The 24501-nt window shown below is 40.2% G+C and overlaps 1 pseudogene; it reads left to right on the top strand.

Annotated features, from left to right (window-relative positions):
- The first annotated feature begins 3046 nt into the window (after nucleotides 1–3046).
- LOC126393489 (uncharacterized) lies at nucleotides 3047–24323 on the top strand (annotated as a pseudogene).
- The last annotated feature ends 178 nt before the right edge of the window (nucleotides 24324–24501 follow it).

Below are 24501 nucleotides of genomic sequence, written 5' to 3'. Positions count from 1 at the left end.
CCCAATTGGGTTGCCTTGTTTTACCTTTGTTTGTCCAGCTTTGTTGTCCTTGTTCCTAAAGTGTCATGCCATTGTTCACACAACCCAAAAATTCCAAAGCCCCTGGACTGAAAGCATTTCAGCCCGTTACAGCCCATTATCCCCCCCAACACAAAACAAAACAAAACAAAAAAAAAAAAACGCCCATTGCTCCCAAGTCCCATTTATTCAAAAATACACATTCTCTACAATTAGTTTCTGTTTCCTGGCAGCATTTGAGCCACTGATCACAGTCGTTTGTACCAACCCATTGCAGTGTTTCCCAGTGGTGTTTGAGCCACCGAACCTGGGTATTTTCCACCAGCCCATTCCTGCTTTTCCAGCGGCTTTTGTGCTACTAAAGTGCCATGCCATTGTTCCCACAGCCCAAAATTCCAGAGCCCCTGAAAAATGCCCCATTGGACTGAAAGCCCATTTCAGCCCGTTACAGCCCATTATTTCAAAAACAAATGCCCATTGTAGAGCTTAGATTCTCTGCCCGAGCCTGAGCCCGACCCGACCCGGCCTGCAGGCCCAAGCCGGGTCGGGCCGGGAGCCCCCCTCCCTCTGACGGGCCCAGGCCGGTCGGGCCGGGAGCCCCCCTCCCTCTGACGGGCCCAGGCCGGGCCCGGTCAGATATGACGTTTTTGGTTTTTTTTAAAGCTATGATTTGATAATGTTATAGGCTATGTATTGTAGCGACCCTGCAGTAAATGTTCTGTTATAATGTCAATGTTCTGTGAGTTAATGGCATGTTTGGGATTGAATGAGGTGCGGGGTGCGAGTGTGACGGGGATGAGGAGAGCTGTGTGAGTGCGCGTGCTGGTGTGTGTATGAGTGAGCTGGAGGAGAGAGCAGGAGTGCACAGATGGAGTTACAGCTAAGTTGTTGTTTGTTGGTTGTTTTGGCGTGGTTACGGCCAACAGTAACCTGTACTGTTCAGTAATAAACGGTGGTTTAATTGCTGAATAACTGCGTCATCCTTTCCACACGTCCAATGTTGCAACATTGTGCGCGCACAGCCCTTCACCACCTGGATCCTAAAATAAACACCTGTTTTATTACATAATCATGCTTCCGTGTTGCGCCATTCATTAAGATCCTATATTTCTGTCATTCAAATAACAAGAATTGTGGTTTAATACTCTTAATTATAACAGCCAACTTATTGAAAAATGTCGGGTTTAAATTGGGCTCGGGCCCATAATTACAGTTAATTGGACGGGACGGCCGGTCCCGGACATAACGTGCACGGGCTCAGGCCGGGTCGGACTGGATTTTTTGGGCCCGATCTAAGCTCTAGCCCATTGCTCCGAAGACCAGTTTATTCAAAAATACACATTCTTTGCAGTTAGTTTTTGTTTCGCAGAAGCATTTGAGCCACCAAATACGAATGTTTATATTGACCCATTGTGGTTTCTTCCCAGTCATGTTTGAGCCACTGAACCTGGGTGTTTTCCACCAACCCATCCCTGCTTTTCCAGCGGCTTTTGTGTTACCAAACATGGGTGTTTTACACCAAAACGTGACCTTTTCTGAACCATAACCAAGTGTTTTTTGCGTACATCTAAGCACACCATCACCACAGTATTGTTGAGAAACAATAAGTTACTTTCATATATGTTGAAACTTTACATTTCTTTCTTACATTTCAATTTTCAGTTTTCTGCTGTAACAACACTGTGGTTTTTGTTTCCTTGCCCACTTGGTTCGGCAAGGAAAACATTATGTTTTGGCTAAAAATACCCAGTTTTGGTTGCCTGTTTTACCTTTATTTGTCCAGCTTTGTTATCCTTGCTCCTAAAGTGCCTTGCCATTGTTCCCACAGCCCAAAATTCCAAAGCCCCTGAAAAATGCCCCACTGGACTGAAAGCCCATTTCAGCCTGTTACAGCCCATTATCCCAAAGACAAACGCCCGTTGCTCCGAAGTCCCGTTTATTCAAAAATATACATTCTTTGCAGTTAGTTTTTGTTTCCCAGAAACATTTGAGCCACCAATAATGGACCAACCCATTGTGTTTATTCCCAGTGGTGTTTAAGCCACCGAACCTGGGTGTGTTTCACCAACCCGTCCCTGCTTTTCCAGTGGCTTTTGTGCTACCAAACAACGGTGTTTTATGCCAAAACATGACCTTTTCGAGTGTTTTTTGTGCCTAAATCTAACCACGCCATCACCACAGTATTGTTGAGAAACAAAAAGTTGCAACATAGCTGCTACAAAATAATGTACAAATGTACATATCCATGGTTTACAGAGACGAACAATGCAAACATTTTTTCTAGGGATGGGTTGTCTAATTGTCAGGAGTGTGTATTTTTCAAAGAAATGGGACTTCAGTGCAATGAGCAGCTGCTGGAGAAATGAGCGCGGGTCAAATTCCTTGTATGTGCACACATCTTTGCCCAGCAAAGGTGAGTCTTATTCACAAACGCGGCTGGAAATGTCCAGACATCTCATTAAAAAATATAGTGTTGTTGCCACAAACATGGCTGCAAATGTCACTGCTCTCGAACATTGCTCTGTAGCATGGCAGCCGTCATGCCAAGTCTCACACCTCTCACCATCCCATCCTCTTCCTGATAGGAAACTCAGCTTATATATACATGTGATCTGAACTACACCACTTTAGGAATGTTGATATGATACGCATGAAACTTACAAATGTATCATATCCCTGGTTTGCAGAAACATATTATGCCAACATTTTATTCTGGCGACTGGGCTGATCTAAATGTAAAATGTCTATTTTAGTGAAGAAAGGGGACTTTTTTGTTTCACTTGAAGCCACAGAGACTCTATCACTAAACTTAGAAGTCATCATTAGTGAATGTGATGGGAACAGAAAAACTGTCTACTGCGACTATATGACATTTTGGATGTACATGAGTTTGATGCAAAACTACTGCCGGGCAACTGCACTTGAACAAAAACAAAAAATGATACAAATGAAACCGTGCAATATTCAGAGAGGGTCCTCTAGAGATTTTCCTTCAGATGACATATCACGTTCTTTGTTTTTTTAAAATATGAGTCAGTCTCCATCCTACCAGAGAGATTCTGCCTCTGCATCTCCTGAGTCCCAAAGAAGGTGACTTCTCCCCTCGACAGCTTTATGACAACCTGAAGAGCCTGGAGGAGCATGAGACATGTGACGACCAGAAAGATCCTGTTGTTAACATCATACCCGACAACTACTCCAGCTCCCTTTTGAACGCTCAAATCTGTGCTCTGCTAGCGGCAAATGACCTTGGGAAACTTTGTGCTGGCATGCTTCCACAAGAACAACCGATTAAGAAAAGTGAGTTGGATTTGAAAAAAGTATGACAACTGTTCGCAGCCAGGCTGTATATGTACTCTATGTTTTTACAGCTGTCTTTTCCACATAGGCCATCGGAGAGAAGGAAGATGCTTCGGCACATCATCGCCTATAAAAAAGGAGCTGTAAGGAACATTTTTAATTTACAGCACACAACAATAACATTCATATAAAACTCCCTTAAGGATTTAGTGTCTTTTTTAGTGACCCTATCATTGACCTGCATTGTTACACTTACATCTCCTGTGGTATTTTTGTTACTTTTTGATTCGATATGCTGTAAAATTGATCAGAAACCACTTTGTGATGCTTAACCGTTGCTCCACTATGCTGTCCTTTTATGGTCATATAATGACATTTTACTGGTCAGGCTGGTCAGAGTGGTTAAAAAGCTTTTCAGCCTGCAAAAAAAAAACGAGTAAAGCACTGCCACTGCTATCTGATGCATGTGTAGTGCTCCCTAAAGCCACCATTACTACGTCGGCATGGATGTGAGTGCAGTTTCTTTTGAATACATGGATGGTTGGGTTTATTACAGTTGGATAAAGGTGGACTAAGATGTGGATATCATTCAGTCTCAAAAAACTGAGGATGGGTTATGACGTTGACAAAAATTGCAACCCATAATTTCTATCCCTGCATGCATTAGGTGAGTGGTACACTCCCAGAGCTGGCTACCAGTTTATGGAAATGTTTGATATATGTTTTTACTTATACTGTTTTTATACCTATATATTTGGTCATAACCATTTTATTGTCTTTACCTCCTCTATGTTCATGTCCTTTGGCCTTAGTCCCTCATTTTATCTGCCTCATCTGGTTTTATTTTCTTCTGTAAAGCACTTTGTAACATTGTTAAGAAAAGTGCTACATAAATCAAGTTTATTATTATTATATTATTATATCAGGGTGACAGTGAGGTCTTAAAGGTGCTCTAAATGTATCTCCCTCAGCTATAGTCTCTCAGACAGGCAGCTACACCCACGGATGGATTACTGAACGGGTCCACCAGGCACAGCAGGGGCCCTGAGTGTCAGGGGGCTCCTGGTGATCACTTGCAAAATGTCAAATTAACATATACCAACTAGGAGGAGACTCAAAGTGAACACAGTGAGATGAAATAGGACAGAAAAGATAGAAAAATTACCCCAAAGAGACACAAAACCACCACAATGTCTGTTTTTCTTCCTCCTATGTTGGTAAGGTGGTGGGGCCCTTTGCATATCTGTGCCCAGGGGCCCATGGCTATACCAAACACTGTATGCTACCAAGCCAGCACCAAATGAAGCTGGTGAAAATGGTCAACAAATACCAGCTAGATTTTTTCTTAAGAGCTGAAAGGAGCACAGCAGAACTGAAAGGATATTGGACTTACATTCATCATTTTGCCAGAAATATCACTTCAAATGACTCAAAATTGTTGCTAATGTTGCCCCATGTCTGCTGAATGCATAGAGAAGCAACTGGCAAAACAACTTTATGAGATGATAATATGTCAGATGTGTCTTTCTGTAGCTTGTTGAGGGGTTCCTCTGCCCTCAAGAGGACAAAAATCAATTACTGTAGCTCTAAGATGAATAGAGTTGTCGTGGTGAAGCATCCTTAGTCTTCTGTCTCTGTTCTTCTGTGCAGCCTGGTCTCACCAGAGTTCATGGAGGTACTCGCGCTGGATGGAAGATTCATTACTTTGGCGAGCGCTCAGACCCAGACAGATTGGGAGTGGGTGGAGCAGAGCCTCTCTTTCAGCTGTCAAGGTAAGCCATGTCATCAGTTTGGGTGCGAAGGGGTCACCTGTTCCTGCCCCCTCTTGCCTCTCATGACTCAGACATCTGTCAAATTCCCAATTATTTCTCTCTTGTGCAGTTCAAAAGGAAACTGAAGATCCCCAGTTGTTGCAGACAGAGGTGGTGAGCGTGGACACTGTTGCTGATTATTCAGAGGTAACCTGCTCTTGCCAAAACGTGGGCTTAGTCATAGCTTTGCATAGTCAAGTGAAGTCACTTTTGTTTATACGGCACAAAATGTGGTCGCAGAAGTACTGAACTAAAATTTAATTTTGAAGCACTTGTACTTTACTGTAGTAATTCCATTGTATGCTACTTTATACTTAAAAACATTGTGCAAATATTACATTTCACTCCTAGATATTTATTTAAAGGCTTTAATTACAAGTCACTTTGTAGATTCAGATTATTAATACATAATATAATCAAGGAACAAATGATGTATTATTAAAGATTGAGGTACCCGGCAGAATACAATCAGAAAATTAGTTCAAATTAACATTAGAGTGATGCTTATAAATGGATCCATCATCATCATACACATTGTTCTGAAATGAGCCATTCTGCATAATGAGTACTTTTAGTTTTGGTACTTTAGATATATTCCAGTGGTAATACTTTGGTAGGGTACTTTATAAAAATTTTAATATTTCTATTTTTCCACTGTGGCATTACTACTTTTAGTCAAGGATGGAAAGACACTCTGAGTTACTGCACATTTTCATTCATTGAGACGGCACTTTGCAACCTACGCATATACAACTGATCATCAATTAAAAGTATACATCTTCCTTTCTCAGTGAGGCCTCACTTGACTAAATGACTGACAATAAATAAAAAGAGCCATGGACACTGTACAACAAGCATTATTAGGCCACAGCCATTAAATAGCCCTCTTGTAGAATCAATAGCGAACAAAAAGGTCTAGGTATCATCTCTCCGTCCCACTGCGCTCCTCTGAGTTTTCAGATATGTTAAAGGGATAGTGCACTCAAAAATGAAAATTCACCCATTATCTACTCACCCATATGCTGAGGGAGGCTCAGGTGAAGTTTAAGAGTCCTCACATCACTTGCGGAGATCCAAGGGGGAGAGGGGGTAGCAACACAACTCCACCTAATGGAGGCTTACAGCGCCCCAGATTCAAACGTCCAAAAACACATAACTGAAACCACAAAATATCTTTATTTAGCATGGTAGCCACAACTAGCCTGCACGTGTCAGTGACGTAGCACATGTGTGTGTTTGATTTGGATCCTGCTCGCCAGTCGGTTTCACTGAATCAGTGATTATTCAAGGTAACTTTTGCTGAATAATGATAATGCTAACCATACCCCATGGTCACATGATCCACATGATTCATTTTATTTCAGGCTGCAGCTAACGATTATGTTCAGGCTAGCAGTTAATCTAGGCCCTATACCTGGATTATTTTCTCAATTAATCACTTGGTCTACAAAACATTAGAAAACACCAAAACAAAGGCTGTTACAATATGCTATGGCCTTGTTTTGTCCTTGAACCAACATTTACACACCCCAAAATATTAAATTTATTATAGTGTAGGCTACATCCAAGAAAAGCAGCGCATTCTAAAACCTGTTAATATCACATTTTTTGGGGCATTTTTGATTTTAAAAGATGACTTAAACCATCAATTGATTATCAGGATAGTAGCCTTTTAATTTTCAGTCAGTTGATTAATCGTTGCAGTTTTAATTCTATTAAATAGTTGTGCATTTATGTAGGATAACTGTTAGCCCCAGCTGGGTGCAGCTTCTATACTGCAACCCCGCACATCCTCTGATACTTGGATAATAAATGAACACAATGAACACTTTTTCTCTGCTTTCCTTTCAACTTTTAGGTTTGCTGCGAAGCTGCTCAAAATGTTCCTGACAATGAGCATAAACATTTTGAAGTACTTTAACTGTACATTTAAAGTACAGGGACAGTCAGCTCAAATGATATTGTAACACCTTGAACATGCCTTCATTTTTAAAGTCTTATAAAGTGAATAAGTACATGTTTTTTCATCAGAGGTTTGCTGGAATTTTCAATGTAGTCCTGTTCAGAATGGCCATGACTCTTGGACTTTTGAAGGAAGTTAAAGGAAAATCTCCTGAAAATACATTGTAACACAAAATTGTTGTTGTTGGTAGTAGTAGTAGAAGTATATTTGTTGTATTGAAGAACAAGAGCTAATATGAATATATATAATATGAATATCAGTCCTGTTCAGGATGACACCGACTATAACCCTTGAACATCTTTAGTAATTTTATCATCTCACTCCAAACTGAATTGAAAAGTTGGCAGCCTTGATACAACAAAACGACTTTTCTACAATAACAAGAGTGAATATCGTTCGTAACCCCTGCTTTTGAGTAAAAGATCAGAGTACTTCTACGACCACCTCAAAATAAAAAATGTATCTCTACAAGGGCATCACAATATGTGCAACATACAGATTGAAAAGCTCCTCAAGACAAATTTGCAAGGCTGTATCAAGCTTGCACCCAGCAGTCTGTTCAAGTCTTGGTTTCTTGTATTCACATCAGGAGCCAGAGGATGTAAAGATGCCAGAGACGGAGCATAAAATACTTTGTGTGGGACCGCCGCGTCTCGTAGCATACAAACCAGAGCCAAAACAAACTCCTCATGTTGAAAAGGTACCGTTGACTGTAGTCCTGTATCTCTATATTGCCCATAGTGCCTGGAAATGACAGTGATGGCCTTTTTCATTTTCCCACAGTAATAGCAGCGAGTGGAGGCTATAATATCAGAGGTGGAGAGGTGATTGTGAGTGTGTTTTTTGCTGCACCGTAGGTTCCAGAGGTTGAATCTAAACAGGATGTGCTTCTTGCTCAGTGCGACTATTGCCAGCAGCTCTGTCAGCCTTTCGTGCACAGTGAACTGCTGGAAAATGAAACAGACTTTGAGAGGGTGAGTGTAGCTGGTTTACCTCCGACGGCAAATTGAAAATAAATTCATCAGAAATAATGATGAATAATGTTAAGATAACCTTGACAAAATCATCTCCATTTGTGGTGGGAACAGGTTCACAGCCGAGGAACACTGCAAGTAAGAAGAAAAAGAAATGTGTATTGTTGGAAATTTTCTTTTTATTCAGCGTCTTTGTTGCGAGCAAGCTAAACAAATGAGGGAGCTTATAATGGGAGAGAAAGAGAAATTGGCACAGAAGGAGTCAGATAGGAAGATTGATGTGAACCCGCATGCCCCCGCCATGAGTGAGGAGGAGAGGGAGGCTGTTAAAGAGAGGGTGAGGGAGAGGTGAGTAACATGCCCTGTTGCCTTCTGCATTAATTCTATATGTTTGCGTGGAAGGCTGCCAAGAACATACATGTAACTGAATTGTGTTGCATATATGTTGATATTGATTGTGCTATATTGCATGCTACAAAAGAGCTCCATTTCTCTTAGCAGCCTGAAATATGAGGTGTCATCTGAGTTTGTATCTCATGCCCTTCAGGCTCTGGCATTGTATAGTACATTTCTCCCACTTGGGCGAAAAATAATTTCAATTTCTAATGTAGGTTGAGACTTTTGCAGCTCAAGAGAAAACCCAAAAAAGACAACTTGAATATGGAATTAGGTAAGTATGCAACCCGGGGCCTTGGTCTAGACAAATTAGTACAAATGATGAAGATATGAGGTGCGCAGTCTTTCATGCTCCTCATTGAGAAAATATCAGTAAATGGATATTCTCCTTTTTCTGCTCAGGTTGTATTGAGATCAAACATAAGACCACCTACAGGCTGTCAGAAGAGATTCCCTGCATCAGTGATGAGCCTAACATCCCTCAGATAGATATCAAAAATACGACTGACTTGTTTATTCTACAAGAAGAGACAGACGGTGAGCCAAAGGTATGTTTGAATGTAGCATGCTCTCAAAATGACATTGCTGCTACGGTGACATTCCCTAAGCCACAATTAGTGTTTCATTACCTAAATGTAATAAATAACTTGACTATTTTGCCTCACAGCTCAAGAAAATCGTTCAAAAGTTCTACAAAGGTGGGAAAAGTTTCCTCACCTTATGTCCAGATGGAACGGGTAATGTTTTGTATCTTTTTTAAGAAGTGCACGAAGTGGAAGATCAAGGACTAGGTCGGAGAACTTAATGAGAGGGCACACATTTGTTCCCTTTGATAAAAGGTTTGCACAGTGTTAATGTTCCTTAACAGACAAAGTTATCCTTCTGGGAAAGCAGCAATTATAATATCCTCCTCAGAAGCTGCTGACTTCACTTACATAATCTTGGAGTACAAGGACATGGCGCCAAGCATCAAAGGCTTTTTCACAAATAAAGGCCACGCCACATGCTATCATCCCAGTGGAATGATGTGGTAATTGTTACGCTGTAATAACTGCTATTAAAATCATTTAAACAATGCTCTTACTAAAATAAGGCCTTAAAAGAATGGCTCCACAATTTGGGAAATATGCTTCTACGCTTACTGGCAGAGAGTTTAATGAGAAGACTGATACCACTCTGGAATCTGCACAGTGTATACAAAGGTACAACCAGGAGCTGGTTAGCTTAGCATAAAGACTGGAAACGTGTGAAAGTAGCTAAATTTGCCTGCCAGCACTTCAATAGTAACATCTTGTTTGTGCAATCCTTAGAAAAACCAAAGTGTATTAAACTAATTTATACAACAGTTAGTTCCGGCCCTGCAATCTGATTGGTCGAGAGACAGTAAAACCGTGATAATATTGGAGTACAACATCACGGTTATTTCACTGTGTATGTATCACTCCGCCTCACAGCTGATTGCAATCAACAATCAAATCAACACTGACGGTTAGTGTCAGTTAGGTCAGCAGTTGCGTTGTAGGCTAATTAATTCATCCACTGTCAAACAGCCAAAAATATGGATTTATTTCCTAAAAAAAGTTTTGAATTGAACTATGAATGGTCATCAGAGGAAGATGAGGGAGAGGAGAAGCTGAATCCATCTGAGCACACATCCAGGTTTGTCAGTGTTTCATCAGCGGAGCTCAGTGACTTGGAGAAAAGCAACATACTGTCAGATCAGAAGGCAGAGTCGGCTGTGCCTGTGAAGCGACAGTCCACCATGCAGTCACCAGAGACTTATTTCACCGGCTGCACAATTAATGGAAACGTGCAGATAAATGTGTATAAAGAGTAAGTGCCTGGCGCACCATGTCTGCGTTACATAGCAACGGTGACAGCGGAGTCCTGAGGGAACTATTTTTGTTGGCGGAAGACAAATAAAATGCTTAAATGATCTATTTTGTCCTCATTTTTCAACATTTCTTAATCAGCCTTGCTTATTTAACTGTTGAACTGTTGTATAAAAGCAATATCACACTCGAGCTCGTGATGTTGTACTGTGATATCGTCACAGCTGTGATTGTCTTCGGCAATCGGCCTGCGGCCTCGTGCCTACGACCGAATCACAGCCGTGACGATATCACAGTACAACATCACTCCCTCTCGTGTGATATTGCTTAAGTATATAGCCACCATGGCATCACCCATTCTTGAGTTTCGGCCATCGCCATCTTGGAAAATTGGAGCTAGAAATGATCATGTTTGGACAGCCGGTGGAGCTGTGGAGGAGTGAGAATTGGATCTGACAGAAAGGCCCAGACACACCAGACTGACATCAAAGAACTAGTGGCGAGGCCTACTGTTGTGTCACCTCACGTCGCCCATGTCTTGGCCAAACAGTTGCACTTGAACACTCCAAAAAGACTACAGCCAACAACCAACTTGCACATCCATTCCAAGTCCATGTGAGAGGAAATAACTCTCCATACCAGCAGGCCGTGATAGTCTGCATTCATCGTTCAAAAAAGGAAAACCAGGCAACCAACAGGACGGATTCAAGACGCTAGTTAGCCAGTTAACACAATACCAACACACACTGAAAGAACAAAGATTTTACCAGTGTGCTAGTGAACAATATTACAATTATGAACCATTTCTGCTGAAGACCTCAATGGCTAAAACAACAACAAAAAATCTTACCTGATTGAACAAGCTTGTTTTGATCCTACTTCATCTTGACTTTAGCTGTTTGTTTACGTTCCTCACTTCCGTTTCTTTTCTTGTGCACTCAGCTGAACTGCCAATCCGAGTGATGTCATTCACAGACGGGCCCTGCCTTCTGCAACGGAGGTTCCACATGCTGACACAGCCAAAAAAAGCCGACTAGTGTTAACTGTGCAGGACACACTGCTAATACCAGGGTGGCAGACATTCACCGACAGCCAGACAGCCAGACAGCCCCAAGAAAACTCTCCCTTTATAAAGCTATAAAGACCCAAACCATTTTTTTTTACCAGGCTGTAAAGAATGTTTATTTCAGCTGTAAATTTGGGGCATTTTAACATGGGGTTCGGTGTGTATTGACTCACTTTGGGAGCCAGACCCAAGTGGCCATTTAAGGAACTGCAGTTTCTGGCACTTCTGCATTGGCTTCATTTTTCAGCTCCAGAGGTTTGTGGCTTGGTAAAAACGTGAAATTGGGGGAGGTTATGTGGCAGACTATTTCTGCCAGGGTATCAGAGAAACCAGGAAGTTATTAGTCCTGGGGAAAAAAAAAGATCTGGCACATAACCCCGATAAAACATCAAATTGCCATTTTTAGGTTCTGTTTTTTGTCCTTATTAATCAAACAACATGCAGCATGTTAATTAGTGAGTTTGAGGAGGTGCTGGTAGGTGTATTGTCACGTTCAGAGCTTTAGGCACAGGCTAGCTGTTTCCCACTGTTTCCAGTCTTTAGGCTAGCGAAGCTAACTGGCTTCCGGCTGCATAGTATATTTAATGGACAAATATGAAAGTGGTAGTGTATTCCTAAAACGTCAAACTATAATATTAATTTGTTCAGTCAATAGGAATCAAATATAAATATAATTAGATGACCCAGTCTCCTCCAACTCCATCTTTTGTATCCTGGACACCAAACAGTTAAGACCTCTTCGGTTTCTTAAATTACTTTTTGACCAGAAATACTTTTTTGATTAACCTGCTGCCCTCATACTACAGGTCAGGATGTGTGTATTGCTAATCTCTGTGGTGTGTCTGAAGGTTGAATCTGACCCCTGTTGGAGGTCTCCTCTTCAGTGAGACAGGAGCTTTGAGGAGGCGCTGGAATTGGTTGTATCGTGACCCGCATGTACGTAACCTTCCCTTCAAGCCTCTAACCTTTGCCCTGGGCCCACACATCAGTGTGCGCATACACTCACAAGAATGCATGTACATCACCTTTGCACACCGGCAAAACAACGTGCACTTCAATGTGGGGTCAAAGCTGAAGGTAAGTCATGATAATCGCACTATAAATGCCCATACAGTGATGTACTGTCTTTCTATCTTAACTTACACATGAAAAATATAGGAGCCTCCATGTCAAAATCTATGCAGCCAATAAACAGTTATCAGTGATTTGTAATGTCTGCACAGTTTATGTTTCTTTTTTGTTTCTTTTTAAAGGGGACAACTTGTTATTTTTCTTTTAATGCAGCTCATTTATCCAGAGAGCCGTGACAAGCCGGGGCAAGACGTTCTGGAGAGATATATCCAAACGAAGAGCTCAGAGATTTACTCTCTCCTTGGCCGGATGCAGACCTGCATGTCCCACCGCTCTGCAAGCCTGAGCAACATTAAGCCACATTACCGTTTCATTGCCCAGACGCAGCGGCTTAGCAGACAAATGGAAAAGAAGAAGTCACCCGAAAAGATAAAGGCCGATGTAAATTAAGAGAGAAATACAGAATTGGCAAAAGCTGATATCATTTATGGTGGTGTTACAGTTTATAGGCTTTTATTATTTAGAACCTCTTGAGTATCTGGTGATTATATTCACTCACGGTTACATTCAGACTTTAAAGCTTGAGCTCTATAGACAAAGATTTGTAGAAGATTGAGTCAGTTGGTTTGGAGAGAATAAAAACTCTTAAGGGAAGATGCCAAGGTTGTTTAGTGAAAGAGAATAGCTATGCCAAATCCAATTAAATGTCTCTCTTAACAGCAAGACCAAGATCTTCAACACTGGAGGAAACCAAAATTTCCAAAACTGACTTCTTTTTGCAGAGGTTCTTGACCTTGATTTTCCAAATAGAAAAATGCAATCTGTACTGTCTTAAGTGCACAAACCGGTCAGCAACAACAGGAAACAGACAATAAACCACAAACACATATATTTTTACATTTAACCCTCTCCTCCTTGTCTCCATCCTCCAAGTTGAAAAACCACTTTTCATCGCATCTAACTAACGTTTCCTCAGCATTTACTGAATCCAGCTACCAAATAAGTGTTCATCTGCATGCCTGCATGTTATGTTACTGTCTTTTAAATGTTCAGTCAGACATGTTCCGAATACCAAACCTAATAGAGTACTGCAAGAATGAGCCCTAAAACTCGGATATGACTTAGCATTTTAGCACTTCCAGTTCCCTTGTCTCGAAATCATTAGTTTTTTTGAATGGGTTTTTGGTTAGATGCCCGAAACTAGGTCTGTGTTTAATGCAAGCTTAAGAGACTTTCATGTTTTTGCATACAACATAAAAAACATCAGTAAATATCCCACACATAAATATTGAAGACTTGACGTTCTTAAAAAAAGACGGTTACTAACGAGGGGCTAGACTACAGAACATCATCACGCCCAACATGGTTTTACAGCCTTGTTGTGGTGGCGATGTTTAAGTCATGTGATCGTGGTACAGTTTATTTATAGCCTAACATTAGCTTTTTACTTCTGGTGAATATATTTACATCTGCTGAACAAAATGTGTAAGTATCATAAACATTTTGTTTGCCACAGAGCTTATTTTCTGCAATAAAAACAAAATCCAATGGAAAAGTCCTACTGGCTTTTTGTCGAGGGAACCAGGGCAACTTCTATGTTGGCCTACACATAGACATCATCCCTACAGCACTCTATATGATGTCCCCACATATACATACTGTAAGCACTGCAAGTTTTTTCAAGCATAATGAAAGGCTTTCTTTGGATCCCTTGAGTAAAACGGATTTTTAAACTTCATGTTCAGATTCTGTATATTATATTTGAATTTTTTTTTAAGAAAGTAAACACAGCATAATGTATTTATAACTGGTAAATCACTTGTATTAAACAACAATGCTTTATGATGTAAATCTTCCCAATTCACCAACCCGGTCTCACTCCGAAGTCGTCAAAATCTGGCACTTACGCAATGACTTGCAGTGTCAGACACTGACGAAAAAGCCATCCTTTACCATCGGCACGATAAGCGTTTAATGGCGTTTGTCAGCATCAACATGACAGAGCATGAACGAAAGTTAAAGTGACAAAAGTCTGAGTAGGGAGGGTGGAAGGGTTGGTGGATGGGTTCAACAAACATAGACTTTCACCCAGAAGAGTCGTGTTTGTGTCCCATAAGACTCTAAAGCCAAACCCTGTTCTTTTTTCCTAAACCTAACCGCGTGCTTTAGTTGTTGAAGGCAAAAAATAAATAAATTTGCAGTTAATTTTGAAAGAGACTGTATGTAAACGGTAAATTTCCTGTGAAAACGGAGGTGTAATTTAAAAGAAAAAAATGCATGTAACAGGCAGAACATGACACGGTGTCTCAGAACATTAACATCCAACGCACCCAGGGTACCTTTCATGTCGTATCTGGACCTTTAACAGTCTATGATCTGGACGTGGAAAGTCCATGACCAAACATGATATGTGAAGAGGTCGGAGTGAGAATGTGTTGAATGTACAGATTTTAAGGGGTGCTATTCTTTCCATATATTGTAATATCTTTTTATATTGTATGCATATTTTAATAAATGTAATAATTCTCTGAACAACCCAAATACCTGATAGACTTTTTTTCTCTTCTAGGGCTGGCATGATATCAAAATTTCATGACACAATTATCTTGGCCAAAAGACTTGCGGATAACCATATTAACACTGATATCTTTAGAAAATGTATGAATAATAACAATAATAATAATAATAATAATAAATGATCATTTGGGGCTTTTATGGTGTCATTTAGTAAACAATCAAGACGATGTAAAGGCTGTAAGAGACAGAGAGATATGACCCCAGGATTGTGATAAATAAACCATGTTTGTAGCATCTCTTATTAAAATGTAACAGACACATCATGGTGTACATCACACAGGCTTTTAACTCACCATATTCATGCCATGTCAAAAGTTACCTACAGTGCATGTACAATGAAAAGCAGCACATCAATGTTTTAACATGCATTTTTGATTCACTTATACCTGATGATAACATTCTTTGAATCTACTGTAACTAGTCTAGCGTTCTGGCTCAATTGCAGACTACTGTAATGATTTATTTCCATTATCTAGTGGCTATATATGGCCCACTGAAGACTGTTAATTAGTGTTATTCCCAGACCTCTAAATTATTGAGCTCATATGGCAACTGGATGTGGATACGTGGCTGATTTACACTTAAGATTTGTACAGCAATAGCAGATGGTGAACACGCCCCAGAGATATTAATATTCGTGCGTTCTCTCCTTTTCTCCTACTTTGTCTCAAAGTCAGATTTATTTACACTTGCGTCAGTGCGATAATTCAGTATGATAGTTAATCAGCATGATAATAATTTCTTTTCAAGACATAAAAAAAGAAATTGTAAGCCCATTATTAGTGTATGATAGAAGTGATCCTTAAAAACATTAAAAACATAAGCAGTGTAATGTTATGAAAACAGACAATCACACCACAATGTCACTTCACTTGATACAGTGTTGCATTATTAGTTTAAGTGCAACAGTGGTTGTGGGGACTGTATACAGCTGGCCTTGTTATTTTGAGCTGCGCTTATATAGTTTCTGTTCTAATTTTTATTTGATAGACTTCTAATTAGCCTATTTATTTTTCTCTATTCAACTGTACTTATGTCTGACCTTGAACTCCTGGAGCACCTGAATCTCTATAAAAGGCTTATCTTATCTTGAACAACTGAATGTTTGGGTGACGGTGAGAACTGTAAAAGAAAAGAGATCAAATAAAAGAAGAGGCGTATTTTGAAGAACCTCAGTGCAGTTTTCTCTCCTTTTCTCTCCCATTTCTGTTAATGATTCTACCCTAGAAACAGTTGCTTATTGTTCTGCGGTTGCTATGGCACACTAGCAACAAACATTTCTGTATCTGATTCACGATGCTTTTTTTCCCCTTTAATTCATTTATTTGTGGTTTGTCTGCTCACCTGTGTTTCACAGCGAGTCAAGGATATCAAGGGGACGCGGATTCAAACAGTTGACTCTCCAGGCAAATCAACAGAGATGGATTCGGCAACAAACCCTGGACTCGTAAACAAACAGAGGTTTGGAATGAAATGCCACAAATTGACTTTAGTCACAGCATCATTAACGGCTAAGCAGCAGCAGCAACCAATGGAGAGCCGGGACAGAAAACAGAAGTCTTGCTTACATGTGATACTGTCTCACCTTTTTAAGTATGATGAAAGAAATGTTGTATATGTATCCACTTCAGGCCTGCTTCAAACGTAAAGATAAATCAGCAACTATCTGATTCAATCTGGAAAAAGAAAACATCATGCTTCCCATACAGTAGTTAGTTTCATTGCAAGGTGGTTGTATTGGGTTGTTTTATATTGTGTAGGTGCTTGAGCTATTGCATCCACCTCCTCAGCTCATAATAAAGAACTGGGGCATTATTAGGCTACAGAAAAATATCCTTACTGCAAGGAAATCTTTGTATTGCAGAAGCAATTCCTAAACTTGTGGCAGAGTCCTATCCTATCTCAGACCTCCTATCTTATCTTAAGAAATCCGAACTATAGCTGTAAATTTGATTCTTCAACCGGCACCCGTCCTGTCATGACTCTATCTAGAGTGCACACAGACAGCCTGTATCTTTAATGAGATTAATGAGAATGAGTAGGATACTCAAGATGGACAAGCCATAACATTGACAATTCTCATTTGCCACTGGCTACCTAACTTGCTGGAATAAACATAAAAGACAGGGGTTCATTTTTTAGCTCTGAGTAGGTGAGAGTTGTTTTATTCTTATACACATGGATGGATATACATAGTATGAGTGGATATTATATATTGCTCTCTTTTCATCTGTGATAGATTAATAGCTAGATGTATGTAGATACCAGGGGTGATTGCTCTAAAACAAGGGAGGCTGAACTTCCCCTAAAATTTCATAGAAGAAATGGTCAAATATGCGCTATTGAATTTACATTAAAATAAGAATTTACATTGCATTAAACGTGCGCTAGGATGTGGTTAACATCATGACTATGATGTTCAAACGTCAGCTGTTTATCACCAGTTTTCAAACACAACTTCCCTGTCATACATTCTCTCCATCTACATCAGGGGAAGGATAGGTATCCATCCATCTGATAGTCTATCATCGATACTCAGTGGTTGGACTGATAGATGTACATAGATTAGGTAACCTTGAACCACATGTCAAAATATGAGTATTAGATTTATGAATATTGATAAGACTGTGAAAGTGTGTGTCACTAAGATACCTGGCAAATTAAAAATACAAAGTATATCTCATTTAATTAAGGACAGTAGTTCAAACTGTCATTGCCATACAAACCCAACAACAGTGTTGCTCCCATTTTTGGCAGTTGAATTTAGGACAGGGTCTATGCCATCCTCATTAATCGTTCTTTCATACTGTACAATATAATGATTTAGGAGAGTTAATGTTCTATGAAATGACTCATTTAAACCCTGACATGTTCTCGTGTTCAGGCGACCAAAAGCTAGACTGGTTGTTTGATTGTGATGTTTTTAAGTTTGCCAATACTGTCACAAAAACCTGGAAAATGAAGCAAGAAAGTTTGTTTAAACCGCATTTATTTTGATTTCTCAACACAGAAAATGCCTTTGTGAGTAATCCTTGAACTTGATCTGTAGGATGCTTTTATTGCTTTGCTCCATTTTGCATTTTCTTTCTTTTTAATGTTTGAAAATATATATGCTGGACTCTGATCCCGGCTTGTTTTGATTTTGTCGTGTCTTCTAAGCCTATGCGGGCTGAGCATAATTGTTTGTATAACACAATAATAAAAAAAATCAGTTAAACTCATCTCCTAAAATGAGATTTTTTTTTCTAAATACAGTAAGGAAACATGTTTCTGTGGTATCAAAAAATCCTAGATGTCATCCTAAACTGAGATAAGATAGGATTTCAGACCTAGAAAGTTTCTGTAATGAGGCTCCTGCATGGTTCCAGTGTAGGCTCACCTGAATATCTGACGATCCATGCGTTTGACGGGAGAGTTGTCACCAGAATCAGCCTTGGCACACAGACTGACTGGAGACACGAGGGAGAGCGCAGTCAAGGTAGAGTTTCTTCACACTCTTCATGCTAATTATGAGTTTCTGACCTTGGTTGGTAAATGGGCAGGAACATCTGAGATGTTTTATTTTCTTTTTTCGTTTGCAGACTATAAATACTCAAACCGAGAAATATCAAAAGATCCTTACGAGAATCTGGGGTTGACATCTGAGCGGATGAGTGTGTTAAGGTGGGGTAAATACCCAGGAGATGGTCGACGAACTCACAATGAGGTACTCTTGCTTTAAACCCCGCTCTTGCAGCTGTAGTGATGATGTCCTTGACAAAGTAAAAGCTTTGCTAGGACACTCAGTAGTAGAGATTTCTCTGAACTTGACTCTTTATGTCATTAAACTAACATTTGAAATGCACTTTGTAGAGAGACCTCAGACAAATGGTGAATAGATGCAGTTAGCATATGAGGTCTTTTTTGTGTGTTTTAGATTTAATTTTACTGTTGCCAAAGACATACTGAAGTTTCCATAGCCTTGTCTATCCTTGTCACAGTGTAAGTTTTATCTTGTGAAAGATGATATGACATGGTATCCAGAGATATGGTTTTGATTTATTCATGAAGCGCAAGTTAAAGACCTCAAAGAAGTTAATAAATTATGAAGTGTCTTTGTTTTTTCTCCTCAGAGCGTTCCTAAAAACATGAAGTCTGAGTTGGAGATATCCCCAGATAATGAAGTGTTGGATTCGCTCAGCGAGGAAACTCCCCAAACTCCCGCAGCCTGCCAAGGAGAAACTGAGGAGTCTTTAACTAATCTGGACAAGGTATGGAGGAAAATGCCACTTTTAAACTGCTCCTTTTCCCCTTCTCGTATAAATATGAATTCATTTATGGAACATGCAATTAGTCTGTGTTTGTCTCGTATCAAAACTTGCCTGTCACTGCTGCGGCTTGTTTCAAAACATGCCAGAATGCTACATGCTTTTTGAGTACCTCATTAACTGGAATATTTGGATACTATGTATTTGTGACAGTGTCTTTTTGGGAAAGAAAATATGTTTAAAAAAAAAAAAAAGTGTCTACGCCAACACTGTTTTCAGATCTCATCCTCAAGTGGATCAGACTCATCAGAGGAGTCGCTACAGACTGTGTTGAACATTTGCTGCGAGCGCTGCCAGCAGCTGAAGAAACCCCCAGTGACCGCTGATCAGATAGCCAACAGTGTTGACCGAGAAAAGGTGAGAAAGCGAGTGTGCAGCTAACACGGCTGTTGATATGGTGACACGCTTGTGTTAAATAAAAACTGATGGAACGGAAAAAAGTGTGACTTTGCTCATTTTGCTAAGTGAGGAGTTACACTAAAGTGTCAGCGTGTGTAGCTTGGACTTGAGAGGATTATGGAAGCAAGTAACATAGTCATGATAATTTGAATCTTATAAGCAAAGTGGAGCATTGAAAGGTATATAATGCAGGATTTAGACTCGTGACAGTCAAAACCAACCCCAGATTCACTCTTGTTTGGTGTTTTGCCTCCCTATATTTGCATTTTTTCAGCGCTGTATCTCTTGAGTGCGTGCTGCTTACAGTCTGGAACATGCTTGCCACCTTTTTAAAGCCCCAAACCTCACCTGAGTGCTGTGGGGGTCCATACCCATAAACCACTCGGGCGCAGAAAACAAGAAAATCCAAGGAAACCATAAAATGTGTCTTTTATAGTTTCCTTAAGAAAACCCAGGCAAAGGGCAGAGTCTCTGCAGACAGATACGCCGCCACACACTGAGAGTGGGTCATTAGCGAGGGTTGAAAGGGAATACGACTGTATGAGTCCATATATTGTGTCTTCAGAAAATCCTACATATTAGGTCGTTAACTGTTGTGCAACAAAGACAATCAGAATTTAAGTGGGCTGAATTTCCATCTCTGACATTTCTAGGTGGTAATTTTAAGCCGCGCTAACAGCATGACTCAAGGGATAGCGACTTTGGTTTGGACTGCATGCACAAGAAGTTTACCTTCAGGGCGTTCCAACAGAAAGACCTTAATGGCAGTTATCTTCTCAGTTTAACCCAAACCATGATCTTTTTCCTAAACTTAACCTAGAAGAGGCTTTCTAGGAGAAGGCTTCCTGATGTTAGCATTTAGCTCCAAACACAGCTGGGCCTGAGTATCGGCCCAGCTGTGTTTGGAGATACTAGCATGGCTGTCGACTGAAGATGTCCAATCAGCGGCTCAAGTTAGAGGATTAGTAATCAAGCCTGAATGGATCAGATGTTCAGTAAGGGGTGGGCGATAACACAAAATCTGCTTTTGATCTGACACCAAGTCATACAGGGCCGGAATTGCTGATATCGATACTGAAACTCATACTTTTTATTATTAAAAGTAGCTCATGTGCTTTTATGTAGTGAAGAACTTGAATAACTTTGTGAATTTGTGAACTTTCATGTAGCGGAGAGCACTGTGTCATGACTTATGAGATTAATACTCTGCTAAAGTAACAGCTAATGATGACCAATTTCAATTTTAAAATCTAACATTAACCATTGCTGAGGATCAAATTTGACTGAAATGTTAATTTCTCTACAATATACACGGATATTTATTGCCTGAGCTTCTCTGAAACAACTTTGCCAGTGAACTCTGTCTCTGTGTCAGGCGCCTGGAAGCGGAGGCATCTCCCTCCACCTCCCTTCCTCTCTGCTGCAGCTCCATGTTCTCTTTCTTGTGTTTTTTTCCTCTTTTGTTCTGCCGTGACTGTGATTATTTGTCGGATTAAACCAGTCAGGTTGTGCTCTGCAAGTGCGTGATTCATAAGTTGCTTATGCATGTTGTTGTAAGGTACACAACACGACAACAGCAGTGGAGAAGCAAAGAGTACATGCACTAGATGTGTTCAAGACAACGGCAAAATGTTTACACACTGTTTTACTCTTGAAATACAAATGGGTACAACATACAAGAGAGAAACTGAGCCTTATTGATCCTGGTAGTGCTTGAATTGATCTTCAAAACAAAAACTTTGTATCTGTAGTATCAATATTTTTGGTATCAATCAGCCCGACCCTACTCTCAGTTGTACTGTGTGATCTGAGCATCGGACTTGCCTATAAGACGCAGGAAGAAAAGTCTCCTTAGCAGTACTTTAAAGTGATTTTTATTTAACTTGTGTGTATTTTTGTGTCTGGAATTTTTGTCTCCAATTGAGCAACCTGATTATTTGACTTAATTTAGATTGTTAGATCACAACTTGACTCATTCAGCAACTTGAAGAACTTTCTGTCTGAATTTGTGAACTTCATGTTTGAGGTTTCTGCCTCTTGAAAGAAAGTTTTTCCTCACCACCACCACCAAATGCTTGCTCATGGGAGAATTGTTGGGTCTCGGCAGTATTAAATCAAAGGGTATGGTACTGTGTCCTGATGATTCGGCACTATATAAATAAAATAGACTTAATAAAATCCGTTTTTTTCAAGAATCACTTGACATGACCTACCTTTAAAAACAAAATATTTCAGTGCGTATAAAATCATGTGGTAATTAATTGTTTACATTTAGTATTCAGTATAGATTGATTTTTTTTATTAGGCTATTATTTGGTTCCATAGATAAAAGTAAAAGGAATATGAATTTCGAATTTTGTAGCATTTCTACATTCACACGAGCTTTTTTTCCCTCTCTTTGTGTCAGTTTTTCTGCTGCGAGAAGGCATGGAATTCATCAGAGATGTTGCTGAAGGGTGCAGCGGTTATCACTAAAGAAACCGTGACTGATAGGGACCCGGCGATGCGGAGAGATCAAAGGTCAGGATCGCTCTTGTCCATTATAGGCTTCCACCATTAAATGGTTTTCAAATTAAATTTCTATGCCACTGAATCTCTGATGCTACATTTTCCTTGATACACCACAGGTTGAAAGGTTGGGAATTTGACAGCGCCGAATGTCAGACCCCGAAAGCAGAATACACACACTACACACACACACACACACACACACACACACACACACACACATACCGTCTACCACAGACAGATATTTCACGCAGATTCAATTTACTTATCTGTCCCTCTTGTTCATCCATGGCATAACACCTTTAACTACGTTACAGGACACGGACAAGTTTCTCACACCCCACACAATCGACTCCTGGACGATGCTTGGACTTGCTGCACAGAAGGCATTATCATATGTTGAAACCACTGTTCAATCCCCTACTATGACTACAGCTGAGAGCATTGAAGCTTACACAAATGAATACATCTGTTTGGCTCAACAGAGGATGACACCACTTGTCAACCACTACAACAATGGTAAACATTTACTGTGGTTTTCCCAGATGGAACCGGGCAGGTGTGGTATCCTTTACAGTGAATCTGACTGACAATTTACTTAAATTATATCATACATACTTCTTCTTCTTAACCCTTTTAGATCACATCCCCAGTCATACTGTGCACCTATTAATTAATATGACAAAAATACAAACAAAATCCATTTCTTTGTATCTTATATCAAAATTCAATCATGTTTTCTTCCTGTAAAACAAAACGGAGTGCTGCAGAAATCACACTTTTTATAGGCCAACCTGGATGTTAGCGTTGCCCTGGTTTCCTTGACAAAAAGCCAATTAAATCGTCCCATTGGATTTTAGATAATTGCAGAAAATAAGCTCTTTGGCAAACAGAAGTTTATGATACTTGCATGTTTTGTTCAGCAAGATAATCTTCACAAATGAACACTACTTTTATGATTGTTGAAGCCTAAATTCAATTGCCAGAAGTAAATGTAACGTTATAGGCTGTAAGCAAACTACACTGTTAGTGCACTACCGGTCTGATTTAGCCACTTGTTAGCAACCGCCCTTTTTAAGACATGTAAAATCTTCGAGATTCACAAGTGAGGTATTTGCTGACGTATTTTATGCCATGGTGCAAAATGTGAAACTCTCTTAAGCTTATTTTAACCGCAGACCTTAAAAACCCCTTGACGTGGCGGACAGTGCCTCTTTAATATTTGATTGTTCACCTTAATCATGTTTAAAAGCTATCCATCAGGAAGGCTTGCAGTTCTTGTGTGTGCTGCACAGTCAGCAGACTGGTGCTGTGTGATGGTCCTGGAGGACAAACATCTGCAGCCTCAGATTCAGGCAGTTTTCACCAGCAGAGGACAGAGTACCTGTTATCACAACAATAGCTGTATTTGGTATGATTAGTTATTTCGTGTTTTTAATATCTCATTTCATAAATATAACTAAGACAAAATTAGCATTATACCGTGGAAATGAAATCGGGTTTCATTATCTACAGCTCTCTGCAGAAGCAATTCAAGTTTATTTTAGTTATTGGCAAATTTGGCAGCAGACAGAAATGACCTGTCTGGGTGAGAGAATAAATCCCCTTAAGGGCTTATTGTTCACATGCTGCTCGTCTTTATTAGGGTGAATCTGACTCCATGGGGAGGCACCTACTGCAATGGCACAGGAGAATTGAAGAAACACTGGAGCTGGCCGGGAAATAGGAATCACACTCATGCTCCGCCCCACCAGCCCCTCAGCCTGACACTGAGCCCTAACCCTTAACATCCACATCCAATCCCAGGAGCACATCTGCCTCACTTTCAACTCTGGTGAGTGCTGTGTACGGCTTAATGTAGGGGCCAAACTGAAAGTAAGTTATTGTGGCTTGTGGTATTAATATTGTAGCAAAAACAGAAATACAAGGGATGGGAAAGTGGATCCAATTTGAGGCCAAATAATTCATTCTGCTTTATTTTATATTTCCTTGCTGTCGCAGCCGAATCAAGGCAAAAGCCTAACGCTGCCGGGGCCTGACATGCTTCAGAGCTATGTGCAGCAGAAGAGTGCAGAGATCAATGTCCTGCTCCAGAACATCCAGTCCCTCATCACCTATCAAAAGACTGTCAGTCCACGGAAGGTCAAGCCCCAGCAAAGGCTCATCACACAGATGGAAAGACGGCGGCTGCCAATGAAACAGCAACGGTCTGCCAAGAAGACCCCCTAAAGCCGACGATGTCCTTGAGTGGCAGTTTCTCATTTCTGTGAAGTGACTCA

This window comes from Epinephelus moara, chromosome 7, assembly GCF_006386435.1.
Source record: "Epinephelus moara isolate mb chromosome 7, YSFRI_EMoa_1.0, whole genome shotgun sequence".
In the NCBI taxonomy this organism is placed as follows: Eukaryota; Metazoa; Chordata; class Actinopteri; order Perciformes; family Serranidae; genus Epinephelus; species Epinephelus moara.
This window is presented reverse-complemented; position numbering and strand designations above follow the sequence as displayed.